Source organism: Manis javanica, chromosome 4 (assembly GCF_040802235.1).
Source record: "Manis javanica isolate MJ-LG chromosome 4, MJ_LKY, whole genome shotgun sequence".
In the NCBI taxonomy this organism is placed as follows: Eukaryota; Metazoa; Chordata; class Mammalia; order Pholidota; family Manidae; genus Manis; species Manis javanica.
The window spans coordinates 126537567-126555647 of NC_133159.1; positions in this window are offsets into that span (position 1 = coordinate 126537567).

The window sequence follows — 18081 nt, forward strand, 5'->3', positions numbered from 1 at the left end:
CATTAGAAAATGAATCTTTATGTTTGTAAAGAGTGTTTTATCACTGCCGGATCAACAGTAGACCAACCAGGAGTAAAGTAACAAAAACAAAGACACTCACATGATTTTTAAGATGAATTTGATAATTGACATTTCAAAAAAAGCATCAGGGAAAAGAAATGTTAAGGCCTTCCTACACATACCGTAGTTGGTAGAGTTTGTATTTTGCACATAGGAAGGCATCATTTTTTTAATGCTTAGGACCTCCAGAAGTGTCAATCCTAATCATGTTTTACATAGAGAATAAAGTCAGGACCATTAACTTCCTGTAAAGTCTTCCAATAAAGTTTCTATCACCCCACCATGGCCTATTTGCCCCTCATCCTCTTTGTCCCTTTGTCCCAATATGCATAAAAATACAAACACGGGAACCTGTGAAGATGCCTTGAAGAGGTCTAAGAGTGAAGCCTCCTGAACACTGACAGTGCCAGCTTTTGCCTTTTTCCCCCAACTATACACCTTAATCTCCATTTTAGAAAGAGATTTGGCAGCAGGGGTGTCTGTATGGGATTTATTGAAAACAATTAATACCATCTTTATTTTGTACAATTATGATAAGGAAACAAAAAAACAAGTATATTTGCTCTTACTGTGTAACAAATTACTCCAAAGAATATCTGTTTAAAAAAGCAGTAGACATTTATTATCTCACATAGTTTGTGATGGGTGAGAAATTTTGGAGCAGCTTATCTGGGTGGTTCTATCTCAGGACCTCTCATAATATGGCAGACACAATGTCATCAGGGGCTGCATCATCTGAAGGTTCTGACTGGGTGTGGAGTCAGTGCTGGCTGCTGCCAGGAGGTTTCAGTTTCTGAACACCAGGACCTCTCCATTGAGTGCTTGAGTGTCCTTACAACATTATGTCCAGCTTTCCCTGAACCAAGTGATCTAAGAGAGAGTAGGACAGAAGCCATGGTACCTCTTATGATACATTATCATTTCTGGCATAATCCTACTCATTATAGAGGTCCACCCCATTCACTCTAAAAGGGAACTACACTAGCCACATGAATACCAGAAGACAGGAATCATTGGCGCACATCTTAGAGGCTGGCAACTACAAATGGTGTTAAGGAAGATGTTGAATTTGTGTGATTGTTCAGATGGACTTATTTCCTTTTCATAAACTAGAAATTTGGACTTGCTTCCACGAGCATAACATTTTATGTCAGATTTTTTGCTGAAATGGCCATGCACAATTCCTATTCAACACTTTTCAATAATGATCCCTTTAAATTCTGGATAGTCATCATTGACAGGAAATTTGTTCACACAAGCCAGTAATGCAAAATTTCAAGCGTTTCACAATCATTCAAAAATTAACAGTTGGCATTATATGTACAGAACTGAGCAGCTTTCTTCCTTGACAAATGGTATGTTGAAATTTCTTGTGATGCTGTGGATATTGAATCTACATCAATGTTTCTATATCAAATATTCAAAATAGTGATAAAGGTTTAATTCAAAGAATATGCATGCATTGTTAGTCTCCTTGCTGCCATCTTGGATACCACTAAATGAAGACAGTCAGATACAAATGTGCAGACGTGTTGGGTACATGTGTAGAAGGAGAGGCCAGGCTACCTGGAGCTCCAACCAGGACACATGTATAAGAATATTAATTGTTCCATATTCATGAGAGCAAACTCATGTGAAACAAACCAGTTGTTCATCAATGATAGAATGGACAAATAATTGTGTTGTATACTACTCACAGAATAAAATACTATACAGCAGTGAAAAGGAGCGGACTGCAGCTCCATGCATCAACATGGGAGAATCTAAAAGGAATAATGCTAAACAAAAAAAAGACAAGTTGCAGAGGAGTCCTTTCAGTATTTATTAGTTTTAAATTAAACGATGATATTTTGTTAGACATACATAATCTAGAGAAAACTAAGGGAGTGATTAACCTAAAATTCAGATTTTGATAATTTTTCAGGGGCAGAGGGGGAAAAGAGGCATGGGATGGTGAGGGACCCACAGGGACCCCTTATGTTCCTGGTGATATTTTATTTAACCTGGCTTATGGGTTTTCATTTTATCATTCTTCTTAAACTGTGCATATATATTATGTGCTTCTTTGCGTATGTATGATATACTTCACAATTAAGAAAAGGTAGGTACCATTTTTTGTACTCTGAATGTTGTGGGACTACTCATTTCCATTACTGGGAATAAGTAAATTATTATTCATAGAAATGCTAACATTTTATTAGATTTATAATAGTATACATCAAATATCTTTACATTTTTAATTAATTGAATTTCACAACTTTTATAATTCGGTATGTTGCTAGTGGCTTGTCATTGGGTTCAGTAGACACTGTTCAACCCTTCTCTTCTTGGTTCTCTTCAACACAGATTCCTGATTCACTGTGAAACATTCTAGACTGCTGACTTCCATGGCAATCACCCTCCTTTTGGCTTCTTCCCCTCAGTCTCTTTGACTACTCTGGTTTTACCTATCCCTTCAATATTGATGTTGCTTAAGCATCTGTCTCAGACCTGTTGGCCTTCTCGCGTTAAAATCTCTACTTGTATGAACTTACTCATCCAAGGTAAAAATTCTTCCTTTTATGCTGCTAGCTCCCAAGTCCATATCTCCAGCCCAAAACTACATAGGTGTAACATTTTAGGGTAATATCTGTTTTCCCCTCAAATCTCTATAGAAATTGTTCCATTGCTTTTTTTGAAACTTAGTGAAGAGAAGTCTGAAGCCAGCTTGATTTTGTTCTTTGTAGGTGTCATTTGAAACTACCTGTTTGTTTGAGGCATTTGTCCCTCTCCCTTTTTGTTTCTGTGATTGTTAAAAATGTTTTAGGTTATAGCTGAACTCCCACTGAATTGATTTTTGCCTGAATTATGGGAGCCCATTCAGTTCTCGTGATGTGTTCCTTTACAGTAGGAAAGACTGATCTATATCTTTGACTATTACTTATTTTCCATTTGTACTTTCTGGTCTGGTTTTCTGGTAGTGTAGATTGAGAGAATGTGCTAAAAATTATAAGTAAGGGATACATTTTGAAATACTAACTGAGGTTTTTTATTCCTATATTGCCGGGAGCCATGCTACTCAAGCTGTGTAGCAAAGCTCAGGCTGGAGGAAGACCCCCACAAATCAGGGGCCTTCGCAGCTGGCTCCCTCTATTACCCACCTTGATTTTGTTATTTTCCATTATACTATTGGCTCTGTTTTTGCTTGCATTGTTGCCAAAGACTAAGCTAACCTTTGCTAAGCAGCACGGAAAAGATGAGAACATAAACTTCCCAAAAGCTTTTCAGGACAGTGCTCCTGAAGAATAGAACATGCAGGGGCCAAATGGTGATCTTAGCATAAAGTACTGAAACCTGCTGTTAGTCAAACACTGACCACCCCATTTCCACTGAGAATGCCCCCCCCTTGTTTATGCTAGTGAAACTAGTGATGGAAAGTTTTCTAGAAATCAAGTTATGAGAGAATATTGAATAGAATAACCCTGTTGACACTTAATTAATCATCTCATGTTTTCTTCCCTCTACTACTTCTATAGTTTGTTTTTCTTCTTTCCTAATTACGGCCCTTTACTAGAATTTGTGCCTCATACGTGAAATTACCAAGTACCATAATTTTCAGGAAGTAAAGATACCTCAAAACAAGTGCTGGGCATAGAAGCCATGGAGCATAAATCTGCAAAGAAGTGAAAAACTAACCTTTTCAAACAATATTACTTCTCTCTCACTTACCAGCTTTACATCCCCCTATATGGTCCCGTAAGATGGCTGGTTAGCCAGAGACAGGTAAGATTCCTCAAGAGAGGAACAACCTAAGACAGGCACAGTCACAGGGGGGCCATCAGGTGAGAAAAAGGGGGCCAACAGAGGTGAGGCTTAGAACCTCACCCCCCAGTTTTGAGAGAAATCTTCTACACCTGTGGATGTTTTGTTGCCCTTGTTCAGCTTGGATTAAGACTTGGTCTGTAGGCACAAACCTGATCATCTACACCTGCCTTCTTACAGTTCTAAATTATGCTTTCTATCTATATCTTGCATTTACCTACTACATTAACATTTTATTAAATTCACATATAAAGTATAAAAATCAAATGACTAATCATACATGATATTTGACTTGATTGTTTATAGTTTAAGGTTTGTAGTTAAAACAGAGTTTCTATGATATGAATGCCCTTGCATTGTTCTCCATGTAAGAACTTGTTTAGTCCCTGCAGTAGTGGAGTCTTGGGGACCTGTGTAACATATGTCAAGGAGATTTTAGTATCCACACAGAAGAAAGAGAAATGTAGATAAGAAGAAGAAATTTAGTTTGCTGCCTACTGTGCCCTATAAAGGAGTATAAGGTGAAGATATGAGTTTATGATTTTAGATTGATTACAAATTTATTAAAGCCTCTAAGAATATTTTTGTGGAAAAGAATCCTAGCTAACTGTGGCACTAGGTGACCTGTATTACACCCTGAGCTGATAGACTCCATAGTCGCTGCTACATACTGCACGCTCCTACGGTCACATGCACTTCTTAGAAACTGTGTTGCATAGAAACGTAAAACACAATAGAATACATGTTAATGGGAAAAGTTTTGGTCAAAGAACAGAAAAACAATCACCTGTCTAACGCTTGACCAACCATGAATAGATTAGAAAGTAAAAGAAAGAAAAAAGCTTGCCTATACTTGTTAACCAACTGCCTATACTAATTAATCATCAGAATCATAAAAAATGATATCCTTGTGCAAAATGGTATAAATAAAGCTGTCATCGGCACTTTGTCGAGAGACCACCTCCATCTGACTCCGTGTCCTGTCTCTCCATGCGCCGACTCCGTCTCATCCTTTTGGGCTTCATCCCCACCCCACCCCCGCCCCGCTGGAGCTGCACTCCGGCACTATATGTTTTGATGTTGTCCTGTGGCTCTCTACTCAGTGGGGTAGTGACATTTAATGCCCTAGTGGAGTGTGGATACAGCCTAAAACAGTCCACTGAATTCCTGAATAGTTTTTAAACACATAGTAGAGACAATAAAGTGAAAGCCATGCTATTTCTTTTCTTTCATGGTAAGAACCAAGCACTTAAAAGGGAGAAAAGCAGTTATTGTACAGCTTGTCTGTTTTAATCCCAAGAGCTTGGCTTTGAATATACAGAGCATGGTCTGGAAGACTGAGAGGCTAGAATGTATATCCTAAAAGGTAGTGGGCTAGGCGTGCCTGGTGACGTGATGAGCAGATTTCCCTAAAAGGAGCTAAGAACTCTTTCTAGGATGGGGAGGGGTGGGCATGCACAGTAGAGCTGTAGAATTCTTGATCCTTTCTGGAGAGTCTAGGGAAGGGGGAAGGCATGAAAGCTACTGGGAGAGCTTGGGTGTCCAGGAGAAAGGGACACCCGGGCCTGGCTTGCCAGGGAAGACACGAGCAATTCGAGGACGTGAAGTCCTTTTATGCAGCCTGGCCCCGGTGCTAGAGCAGCAGTGGGGGAGGGCCGGGTTTGAGGAGAGAAACCGGAAGGTGGCTTTTCAATGCTGCCTTGCCTTCACAGGCTGCAGGGACAGGGGCCTTTTTCATTGTTAGGAGGAGAACAGAAATGCTTAGAGGGCCAGCATAGGGTCAGGCTGACAAGGACACAGCAGGATCTGCATCCCCTGGAGGCCTTGGTGGATGTCTACACGGACTGGTTACAAGGACTAACAAGATGGTTTACATCTCAGTGAGGGCAAAAGACAGACGTAGACCCGCTTCTGATGGCCAGTAGGTATAAGCTCTCTAGGAACTCACAACCTTCTGAGAAGAGGGTAACGGGAAGAATTCTGAATTTCCCGAAACTCAAAAGACTGGTTCCTATGGCTGACGGGGGTGGGGCAGGGGTAGATCAGCCCGGGCTTGGTCAGAGCCACTCCAAGTATTATAGAAATAAGGGGTTTACTATAACAAGTAGAACTTAGATGACTGTGGGAAGAGCTAGGAAGTGAAGGTCTGGAGGGTTGGAGCTGGAAAAAGAGAGAAATTGTCACTAACAATATCGACGTGTGGCCCTCTGCTCTGTATACCCAAAGCCAAGCTCTCAGAGTTAAAACAAACAAGCAATACAATTTAAGCCTTTCCTCCCTCTTAAGTGGGTGGCTCTTACAAGAAAATAAAAGAAATAACATGCCTTTCACACTATTGTCTCTGCCATGTGTTTAAAAAGCATATATCTGCAGAACCACAAAGCGGGAGTTCATGGAGAGGTCTGCAAAGGCACCGAACCTGGCCACTGTGTCCTCCAAGTAAATGAGACTGAGACAAAATAGAGGTGGCCAGTGAAATCTGAATTTCAGGTAAATAACAGATACATTTTTAGTATAAGTATGCCCCAAATAGTGCATATAAGGATGTGTGGGGAAATCGGATATACTTATACTAAACATTATTTAACTAAAATACAAATTTAACTAGATGTCCTGTAGTATTATTTGGGAAATATGGCAGCTGTATCCATGAATTACAGCATGTATTTCAATTCCCTCTTCCAAATGCCATGTGAATTCCACTCAGTGGCAAACTGTCACAAAGAATCATATAGTAAAGGAGATTCTGACAGTTCCCTCCCTGCCTTATAAAGGATGGTGGCACCGGATTGATAACAAACAATTTAGAATAGGATCTCATGAGGCAACTTAAACTTAGATACAGGAAAACAACAATGTATTGGAAATTAACAAAGACCACCCCAGTGAGAAGAAGGAAGGGTCATTTATTCGGAGTTTGCTCTAGCAAGGGAGTCAGCCACCATCCCTTGCTTCTTGACATAGAACAAAGGCAGGCAGGGGAGTGGGAGGGCTTTTTTGTGGAACAGAGGGAAGGCTCAGGTGCCAGATTACAGGCTGCTGGCCTCTGGAAGCTGGGGGAGGGCAGCTAGTGGCCAAGCATTTTAGGTGATTGGTTAGGGGTGTGTTTTTGGTCCTAAATTGGGCCTAAATTGGAAGTGGGGGCAATAATTAAGTAAATTGTCAGTTACTAATCATATTCTGGTGGTTTTGGGCTGATTACTACAGGGGTTATTGTTGGGTGTCTTGCCTGAGGGTTTCAACCCCAGGTAAGTTCACTATGGATTCAGTGAGACCAAGAAATGACAACAGAATGTTCTTGAGGCACAAGGGTTTATATCCAGCTTTATTCTCATGATGGTAGGTTGAAAAATAGAATCACATCTGCATCCAGTAGTCTGCAGGTCCATAATCCACTTCCAGTCTCCAGCTCCACCCAGTGCATTGGGCAGAGCTCTCTGTACATAGTGACTCAGTCAGTAATAGCTTATTGCCTATGGCTGTGGAAGCATTAGACTAGAGGGAGGCCAATTACATCATCAAGTAGTTTAGGATCAGTGAGGATCCTGGCCAAACGAACTTCCATTTTCCCCACATTTGGCTTCCTGGATTGTTTGCTGCAGATCATGTATCAGATTTATGCTTTTATATATGCTCTGGCCATTGTCTGTATATTCAGTCTCTAAATACATAATTATTGTGGATAAAGTGAAGGTTCCCGTGGCCAGGATTCTCACCTGGCCCTGGTTGTCTAGCTCACTACACACATGTGGGCAACATGTTGTTATTGACCCTATATAAAGAGCTCCACCCAGTGCTCTGGATGACGCGGTGGCACGGCTGCAAGGCTGCAGGAGAGCAGAGATGAGACTGGAGTGGTGGCAGCACCAAGGACAGAGACTGAGACGGCTGTGGTGATAGAGAAGCCCAGAGGCAAAGACAGGCTTGCTACATACATGCAGACTCCCTCTGAGTGGATGGGATTCTAAGTGATTGACCTACCATTGTAGGAATAAAGTTGGGTATAACCCTTTCACCCCAAGAACATTCTACTGTCATTTCTTTGGTCACGCTGAACACATAGTGAACTTGTCCAGGGCTGAAACCCATTGGCAAGACAATTATTTTTAATTTTTTGTGCAAATCTGTTTTGTGACCATGAGAAATATACCTTTATAACGTGCAAATACTACTATTTACTGCCTCCTAGTACATACCTTCCAGAATCCCACCTACATCCAGTCCCACTGTTTTATGGGAGTTTCTTTTCTGATTGTAGAAAAATGATGAGGTTGGGCGGTGTGGGGTAAGATTATGCTGGAGGATAGGAGGGAGTGAAACATTATTTTGGTCACTTCACATACTCAGCACTTAAGTTAACATCACAGGTCAGTAAACTATAGCCTGTTGACCAAATCTATCCCATCTTCTATTTTTGCAAACAAAATTGTATTGGAACACACACATGCTGTGGAGAAAACTGAAGCTCCTATGGCCAGGATCCTCACCCAGAACCTAAACTCCTTGATGATGTAATTGGCCTACTGCTAGGCTAATGCTTCCACACCCCTAGGCAATAGCTATTATTGACCAAGTCACTCTATAAAGAGCTCTGGTCAGTGCTCTGGGCGAACGTGAGAGGAGGGGGAATTACAGACCTGCAGACTGCTGGACGTAGACGTAGTTCTAGTGCTTGACCTATCGCCAGGAGCACAAAGCCGGGTGATAAACCCTTTTACCCCAAGAATGTTCCATTGTCATTTCTCCGTCTCACTGAATCTATCATAGTGAACTTTCCCAGGGTTGAAACCCATTGGCAAGACACATGCCTATTCATTTATGAATTATGAAAAATTTATGGCTTTTTTCACACTGCAAGGGTGGAGCTTAACAGTTGCAACTGTACAGAGACTGGATGGCCCACAATGCCAAAAATACTTAGCACTTTACAGAAAAGTTTCCTAACTTCTAGTTTAGATTAGATATTACCAAATCTTTTGGTTCATAAGAACACAAGGTGGGAAAGGTATAAAGTAGTCTCAGTTTCATCAAGTTAAGTTCAGAATGTGTTTTGGTGGTTTCCATATGCTTGAGGGTAAAAGGTCATTCTTTGCAGATTCTGGAATCGTGTAGCCAATCTGTCATATACATTAAAGTGAAGGGCATTCTTCTTTTTGTGTGTTTTTTCAGTTGTTCCAGTGAAAAATTGGGAGAGTATAGGGAAATGAGAGTTCCTATGGCTGGGATTCTCACTTGACCCTTGTCGGCTTGCTCACTATACACTTGTGGGCAATACGTTATTACTGACTCTATATAAAGGGCTGTGCCCGGTGCTCTGGGCTGCACAGCTACAGGAGAGCAGAGGCTGGACTGGTGGCAGTGCCTAGGACAGAGGCTGAGATGGCTGTGGGGAAGAAGAGGCCCAGAGGCAGACACTGGTTTGCTGCATGCAGACTTGCTCTGAGGTGTATGGGATTCTAGTGATTCACTTGCCACTGTGGGAATAAAGCCCTTTCACCCCAAGAACATTCCGTTGTCATTTTTCAGTCTCACTAAATCAAGAGTGAACTTGCCTGGGGCTGAAACCCTCAGGCAAGACAGAGAGATTGCATTAAGGCCCCTAGCTAGATATAATTTTAAACAACAAATCCATATTGTGCTTTCTCATTAATGGTTATTAATGGTACTACTTCTTTTCTCCTTCATGACGCAGCACGTTCTCTGTGGGCTGTAAGAGTAGCAGGAATTTCATTAGCCTTTCATTCTGACCACCTTGGGGATGCAGTGATGGATAGTGCGCAGTGTCTTGCCAATGGGTTTCAGCCCTGGGCAAGTTCGCTATGGATTCAGTGTGACCAAAGAAAATTGATAGCAGAACGCTCTTTGGGGTGAAAGGGTTATAACCAACTTTATTTCCAGGTGGCAGGTCAGTCACTAGAATCCCATTCACTCAGAGCGAGTCTGTATGCAGCAAGCCAGTCTCTGCCTCTGGGCCCTTCTGTCTGCACAGCTATCCTATGGGCTTCTCTGCACAGTCATCCCACACAGCCATCCTCTGGGCCTCGGTCCTCGGTGCTGCCACCACTCCAGCCTCTGCTCTGCTCTCCTGCAGCCCTGCCACCATGTCGTGCCCAGAGCACTGAGTGGAGCTCTTTATAGAGTCAACAGCCATGCAGTGCCCACAGGTGTGCAGCGAGCTAGTCAACCACAGCCAGGTGAGAATCCTGGCCACAGGAACTCTCATTTTATCCACAGCAGTCTTGTCTTCAGAGAGAGATACCATCTAGTGACAACCCAAACTTGTTATTATTGATAATAATAATAATAAATGGACAATGTTAGAGGCTCTCTACATTCTAAGAGCCTAGTTACTTTCCATATTGCACTTTCCCTATTATTCCAAAGTCAGCAGAAGGGTGATTTAATGAACAATGTTTTTGCTTGTTCATGTGTTTTACCCCTGCCCATCCCATTCACCCTGCTACTAAACTGTTCACCACTTGTTCTTTGGGGAACTATCTCCATCCCCTGAATCACCGGGTACCCTACCCCCAGCCCAGGTACTTTTGGTAGGGTTCAATTCCCAATGTCAGGCTGAATTGTGTGACTTGGCCTCAGTTAACTGGATCATGCTGTTCCCTGTCCACAGTCACCAATGTGGCGATGGATATGTGATCCCATGAGCAGTCAAGTCAGACCCAAGGCTTTGGTTTGACTCTTGGGTTAAATGAGTGCTTCCTGTTTTCTCTTGGACTTGAACCTAGGAAGATATAGAGCAGGCCTAATGTGGCTGTCTTGGCACCATGCGGGGAAGGGCTAACTGAAAATATGGAGCCAAGGCAATGGAAGTGGAGCTAAGAGAGGAGAGGGAGCAGTTCCTGATGACATGTCTGAGCTGTAACCTGCACATGGGGCTTTGCATTTACATGAGCGAAGACAGCCCCTCCCCTGTAAGCCAGTTTGAGTTGCATTTTCTGTCCTCCTTTAACAAGGGTCACAGCTGATGCAAGTGACAGGTGAAGAAACATTTCTTCAAGAAAGAAGAGATGAAGATGTTTATTGCTCAGGGAGAAGGAATCCATGTAGGACACAGTTGAGAGAGAAAACATGAGAAACACTTCCCAGAACAATTTTTAGATGAGATATGAAGGGTGGCTCTTCAATCGCTTTGACTCCAGATCACAGAGGTAGCTCTTGATTTTCACCCTGTTTTTGAATTAAGGAAGTAAACCAGAAATTAACATGGACACATGTCCCTGTGTTTATTCACCATTCAATGTTTAATTCCCAGGATGAAAGAAATAATTAAATGAGTGAAACAATAAAAACCCTCACTTGCTTTTCACACATATTTGTCTTAACAAAAATAAGCTATGAAGCATCAATGAAGCTATTTTTTTTTAAAATGAATTCTACACACCACTTAATCACAATAATCTATAGAGTGTAACTGTGCATTTTCCACCCAGGATACAGGTGGGCAGAGCAAGGAAAACTGCTGATAAAACCTCCTCAGCTCTTTCTTTGAGTGATTGTGGGAATTCTGGAGCTTGGCATTAATTTTAGTTCTTAGAGGAGGTCTTCTAGATTTTGGAGGAATTCACACATCTAAGAGGTTTAGGGAGCTGGCCCTTCTGGCAGGAGTGGGATTATAAATTTGCAAAATATACATCCAGTCATGACTGTGTGAATCAATGAAGCAATGTGTGTGTTATCAAACATCTGGAAAGTGATGTTCACCTCTGAGCTGGTCATGAGGGTGGGCGTAGGAAGAGGATTCAGGTGGGAAAGAGCTGTGATGAAAAATGAATGCCATTCTTGAAGGTACCAGAGTTGAGAAGAAGTGAAGAGACCCTAAAGTCTTTATCTAATTGCTATTTTCTCTCACATTCAAAGTTGATGTTCCTGATTTTTCTTGTTTGCCTCCAGGAAGAGGAAGATGTCAGGTCCTTTTCACTGTCTTCCTGTTCTTTTAGCCACAACTCCTTTCTTTATAGGAGACGCAGAACCAGATGAGTCAAGTTCCTCCTGGGATACACTGGACAGAGCCCACCTGCAGGCGCTCTCCAAGGGCTCAGCATGAGTACCTGGATGAGCAGTTCTCTAGCCCAGTTCTCACCTTACAGTCACCTGGGGATGTTTCAAAGTATGCAGGCCCAGCCCAGGGTAACTGAAGCAGTGTCTGGGGATGGGGCCCAAACCCTGAGCTGTGTTTTAAAATCTCTCCATGTGATTCCAGTGCGTTCCCAGGGTCCAGAAGTGTTTGGGCTGTTTTGATGCCTTTCCTTCCATAGGGCCAAGGCCTGGGGAGAGCTGACTCTGTTTCTCCCCATTTAACTCTCCTCCTTTCTACCTCTCTCCCTTTCACTTTGGCTGTCTTCATCTGTTTCTCTGCTCCTATCTCCTTTTCTCTCTTTGTTCCTTCAGACCTTCTTATATGAAAAGGTGTCTGGAGAGGTGACAGTTCCTGAGAGAAGACTGGGCTGCCGCTGCTCCTTGCTCCTCAGGATCCCTTCAGATACTGAGATCATGCCTAAAGTCACAGAGACTGTAAGGACTCTCCAGTGGGAAGCCGACCCAGCCCCGTAGAGCCCTGGGATGGAGTGGGTCAGCCTGTTCTGCTCTAGGGCTGGGCCAGGGGTTCTCAAAGTGTGATCCTGGGCCACCACCAACAGTGCCTGGTATACGTTAGGAAATGCAAATTCTCAGTCCCTGACCCAGATCTGCTGGAACAGATGCTCTGGGAGTGTGTCTCAGCACCTGTGTTTTCTTAAGACTTCCAGATAATTCTGATGCACTCTAAAGTTTGAGAACTTCAAAGTGGAGAAATGCTCCATGGCTTGCTCTATCCAGGCCGCTACCTGGGATAAAGGAAATCTTCCAGGTATCTGAGCTCACCATGGGTAGGGACCTATATTTTTTCCAAGTAGATAATGCTTTCTGCTGAAACAGCCCGAAATCACAATGACACACGTGGAAATATGTAAAGACCACCTAAATGAGCAAAGCACAGGCTCTTTATTCAGACCTTGCCATAACAAGGGGGACAGTTACTACAGTTACTACTTGGGAGAGGGAGAAAGTTATATAATTAATCCCTCCTCCTCCTCCACACACACATACACCAGATATTGAAAGTAAGTCACATCTTCTTCCGTTCATTAACTGCTTGTTCTGGGCTAAGTACTGTTTTAAGTGTTTTACATGTATTAACTTATTTCATACCCCGCAAAGCCCCTGTGACTTAACACAATTGTAACATCCAGTTTGCAGATGAGTTTTCTGAAGCACAAAGAGTAAATACAAGGTCCCTGATAGTAGTGGCCTGGCTCCAGAATCGCCAGCGCTCTCCTGTCCTGCCTCCTGTCCTTCGCGGGGATTTCTCCCAAGTGAGCTCTGTGTTTACAGTGGGAGAGGACATCAAAAACTTGCATGTTCAGACTAGCACCCTGGTAAATAAGGGAACAGGGAGATTGTGTCTTTTTCAGTGGGAGCAGCGAGGTTCATCTTGAGAAACCTCCCTGGAGGGCAACGAATTTGTGCATTTTAAATTGAAGGTGCTGCTTTCTTTGGGCTAGATTATTTTCTGGTGTATCTTGTATAGGCCATTCTGATGAGTTTATCTGGAGTTTGAGTTAAGCTTAATTTCTGTGGAAAAATAGAAGAATGACAGTTGGCCAGTACAGCCTGGGGACACACCTAATTTTCACAGTCTTAGCTTGACCTGTTTCATCAGTCTCCAAGAGCAGAATCAAAGGGACTATCTGAGTGGTTGTGAGGGGCGAGCTGCTCCTTCCTGGTCCTTGGGGGATCAGAGGGGATCTGGGAAGCCTGGCAAGGCAGCCCGTGAAGGTGTAGATAGCATCTGTGGGACTTCTCTGTCACTTATTGCTCTCCTTCCGAGGGAAGGACACCCCTGCCCACCGGTTGACCATAGGCTTGAGTTGAGTCCTTAAGTTAACAGGAAGACAGGAGAATGTCTGGTTTCTGAAGGGGCAGAAGCTCAAAGCAACTTCCTAGTCTATTTCCCTTTCTCTGTGCCCACCCTAATCCAAAGAGGAGGACCTCTGATTTGGACTGACCAAATCCTAGAAAACAGTATTTGGTCCCATTCTAAGGGAAAGCCCAGGGACATTCTTTCTTCACACATCCAGAGAAGTCTGGAGGGCAGGGACTTCGCCTAGTGGACAGAGGGGCCAACCACAGTTTCACCTTGGCTGTCTACACTACACTCCCCTATTTCCCTTCCACCACCACTGCCCAACACACAGGCATGTGAGGCATGCTTACTCACAGGGCTGCATAAACAAGACTGGGCTAGAGCTATTCTTTCCAAAAAGAAAGACACGCTCTCATTTTTTTCTCCATTTGGCCTCTCATCCTACGAGATCTTTGTCCCCCATGGTCAGTGTAAGCTGACCTGGAGAACACCTTGAAATGGAGTTGCCTAGGTCTAATAAGGCCCGGGCACTCTGAGTAAACCAGCTCTGCTCTAGACTTGAGAGGAGTCTCTCCCTCTTCCTCTTCCTCCCAATCTTAACTAGAGGAAAGGAGTCTTCTGTGAGTTCCAGTGAAACGCACTAAAATTCTTCATGGCCCTAGACAATCATGTTTCTTTATTTTGCTCTACTCTTATTGAATATATTTCTCTCCAAGATTTCTTGGTTGAGAAGTGACAGTTGGAGGGAGAGATTTAAGTGTTTGGAATTTGGTATTTTGTCTTTTTCTTTCTTTTGTCTTTTAACATGATTTCAATTTACTGCTACACTGCCTTTTTCTTGGTGACACAGCTTCACAGGGGCCTCAGAGCTAACACAGTGAGACCAAAGGCCAGTCCAGCTCAGAATCTTCAGCAGCTTTATTGACCTGTGAAGGGCATTGTGGAAATAAGCAATAGCTCTGGGCCAGCTCAGTGAAGTAAGCGGTCAGAGGTTCATGTAGAATATACTCGGCTCATATTGTTTAATAGCTCCTTATGTAGCCATAAAATCTATATCCTATGACCTACCAGGAAGTGGGATTACATCCCCAATTTTCAGGATCCAAGGGAGATGCTGGTACCCAAGAGTTCTTATCCATTAACTTCTGGGTTCTTGAAATACCCTGGTCATTCCCCTTAGCTTAAGGTTATTACTTGTTTATTGGTGCCAAGACTATTTTTTGGAATTACAGGTTCCATCCCTAATATTCAGTATCAGTGGTTAAGAGCTGCTATAGATGTGGGAGAATAAGACATCTTAGCTCTGACTATTGGACTTGGAGCTTATGTATTTTTAGTCACCCAACCAAAAACAAACCATGGCTCACAGACATCTTGTGTTTAGCCAGAATTCCTTGACCCAGAGAGTATTTTCTTTTTAAATGAATTAATTGCTATCATTTAAAAATTAGTGTATTTCGAGGGGCGGAGCCAGGATGGCGGCGTGAGTAGAGCAGTGGAAATCTCCTCCCAAAAACACATAGAGCTATGAAAATATAACAAAGAAAAATCTTCCTAAAATAGAGACCACAGGACACAGGACAACATCCAGACCACATCCACACCTGCAAGGAACCAGCGCCTTGCGAAGGGGGTAAGATACAAGCCCCGGCCCGGCGGGACCCGAGCGCCCCTCCCCCCGGCTCCCGGCGGGTGGAGAGAAACCGGAGCGGTTTTTTTTTTTTTCTTGGCGAGCGCTTTTTGGAAGCCTTAGAGGGACGGGCCCCCGTTGCTGGGGAGGCAGGGTGGCGGGACCGGTGAGCAGGTGCCTGGGAACGGCGCTGGAGGACAAAGAATATCCCGCGTTTCTCCCTGCGGGACCGGCGGGCGGGTGCCTGAGACCAGTGCCTGAGGACGGAGGAGGTCGCGCGTTTTTCCTTTTTTTTTTTCTCTCTCTTTTTGGCGAGCGCTTTTTGGAAGCCTTGAAGGGACGGGGACCCCAGTGCTAGGGAGGCAGGGTGGCGGGACTGGTGAGCGGGTGCCTGGGACCGGCGCCTGAGGACAAAGAATATCCCACGTTTTTCCCTGCTGGACCGGTGGGCGGGTGCCTGAGACCGGCACTTGAGGACAGAGGAAATCGCGCATTTTTCCCCTTTTTTTTTTCCTTTTCTGCGAGTGCTTTTTGGAAGCCTAAAAGGGACAGGGACCCCGGTGCTAGGGAGGCAGGGCGGCAGGACTGGTGAGCGGGTGCCTGGGACCGGCACCTGAGGACGGAAGAAATCGCGTGTTTTTCCCCTTTTTTTCTCTCTTTTTGGCGAGTGCTTTTTGGAAGCCCTGAAGGGACAGGGACCCCGGTGCTAGGGAGGCAGGGCGGTGGGACTGGTGAGCGGGTGCCTGGGACCAGTGCCTGAGGACAAAGAATATCGAGCGTTGCTTCCCTGCGGGACCGGTGGGTGGGTGCTTTTTGGAAACCTTGAAAGGACAGGGACCCTGGTGCTAGGGAGACAGGGCAGCAGGACCAGTGAGCGGGTGCCTGGGACCGGCAACTGAGGAAAAAAAAAAAAAAATCGCTTGTTTTTTCCTTTTTTTTTTCTTTCTTTCTGTTCCCTCTCTCATTGTTGCTGTTGTTGTTTTGGTTTGGAGAGTGCTTTTTGGAAGTCTTAAAGGGGCAGGACAGGTCACTTAGACCAGAGGCAGGGAATCTGGGGATCTCTGGGCACTCTAACCCCCTGGGCAGCAGGGAGCACAGAGGCCCCTTACGGAGATAAATAGCCTCCTGGCCGCTCCCCATCCAACGGGGCTCCACCATTTTGGAGGAACAGCCCCAGCCAGGCCAAGCCCACAGCAACAGCGGAGATAAACCCCAAAGCAACTGGGCGGGAAGCAGAAGCCCTGTCTGCGCACAGCTGCCCAGCACAAGCAACTAGAGGTTGCTAGTCTCCCAGGAAAAGGCTACAAACCAACAAGAAGGGAAGCTCTTCCAGCAGTCACTTGTACCAGCTCTGCAAACTATCTCTATCACCATGAAAAGGCAAAACTACAGGCAGACAAAGATCACAGAGACAACACCTGAGAAGGAGACAGACCTAACTAGTCCTCCTGAAAAAGAATTCAAAATAAAAATCATGAACATGCTGACAGAGATGCAGAGAAAAATGCAAGAGCAATGGGATGAGATGCAGAGAAAAATGCAAGAGCAGTGGGATGAGATGCAGAGAAAAATGCAAGAGCAGTGGGATGAAGTCCGGAAGGAGATCACAGATGTCAGGAAAGAGATCACAGAAGTGAAACAATCCCTGGAAGGATTTATAAGCAGAATGGATAAGATGCAAGAGGCCATTGAAGGAATAGAAGCCAGAGAACAGGAACGTATAGAAGCTGACATAGAGAGAGATAAAAGGATCTCCAGGAATGAAACAACACTAAGAGAAATATGTGACCAATACAAAAGGAAAAACATTCGTATTATAGGGATACCAGAAGAGGAAGAAAGAGGAAAAGGGATAGAAAGTGTCTTTGAAGAAATAATTGCTGAAAACTTCCCCAAACTGGGGGAGGAAATAATCGAACAGACCATGGAATTACACAGAACTCCCAACAGAAAGGATCCAAGGAGGACAACACCAAGACGCATAGTAATTAAAATGGCAAGGATCAAGGACAAGGAAAGAGTTTTAAAGGCAGCTAGAGAGAAAAAGGTCACCTATAAAGGAAAACCAATCAGGCTAACATCAGACTTCTCAACAGAAACCCTACAGGCCAGAAGAGAATGGCATGATATACTTAATGCAATGAAACAGAAGGGCCTTGAACCAAGGATACTGTATCCAGCACGACTATCATTTAAATATGATGGTGGGATTAAACAATTCCCAGACAAGCAAAAGCTGAGGGAATTTGCTTCCCACAAACCACCTCTACAGGGCATCCTACAGGGACTGCTCTAGATGGGAGCACCCCTAAAAAGAGCACAGAACAAAACACATAACATATGAAGAATGGAGGAGGAGGAATAAGAAGGGAGAGAAGAAAAGAATCTCCAGACAGTGTATATAACAGCTCAATAAGCGAGCTAAATTAGGCAGTAAGATACTAAAGAAGCTAACCTTGAACCTTTGGTAACCACGAATCTAAAGCCTGAAATGGCAATAAGTACATATCTCTCACTAGTCACCCTAAATGTAAATGGACTTAATGCACCAATCAAAAGACATAGAGTAATAGAATGGATAAAAAAGCAAGACCCATCTATATGCTGCTTACAAGAAACTCACCTTAAACCCAAAGATAAGCATAGACTAAAAGTCAAGGGATGGAAAAAC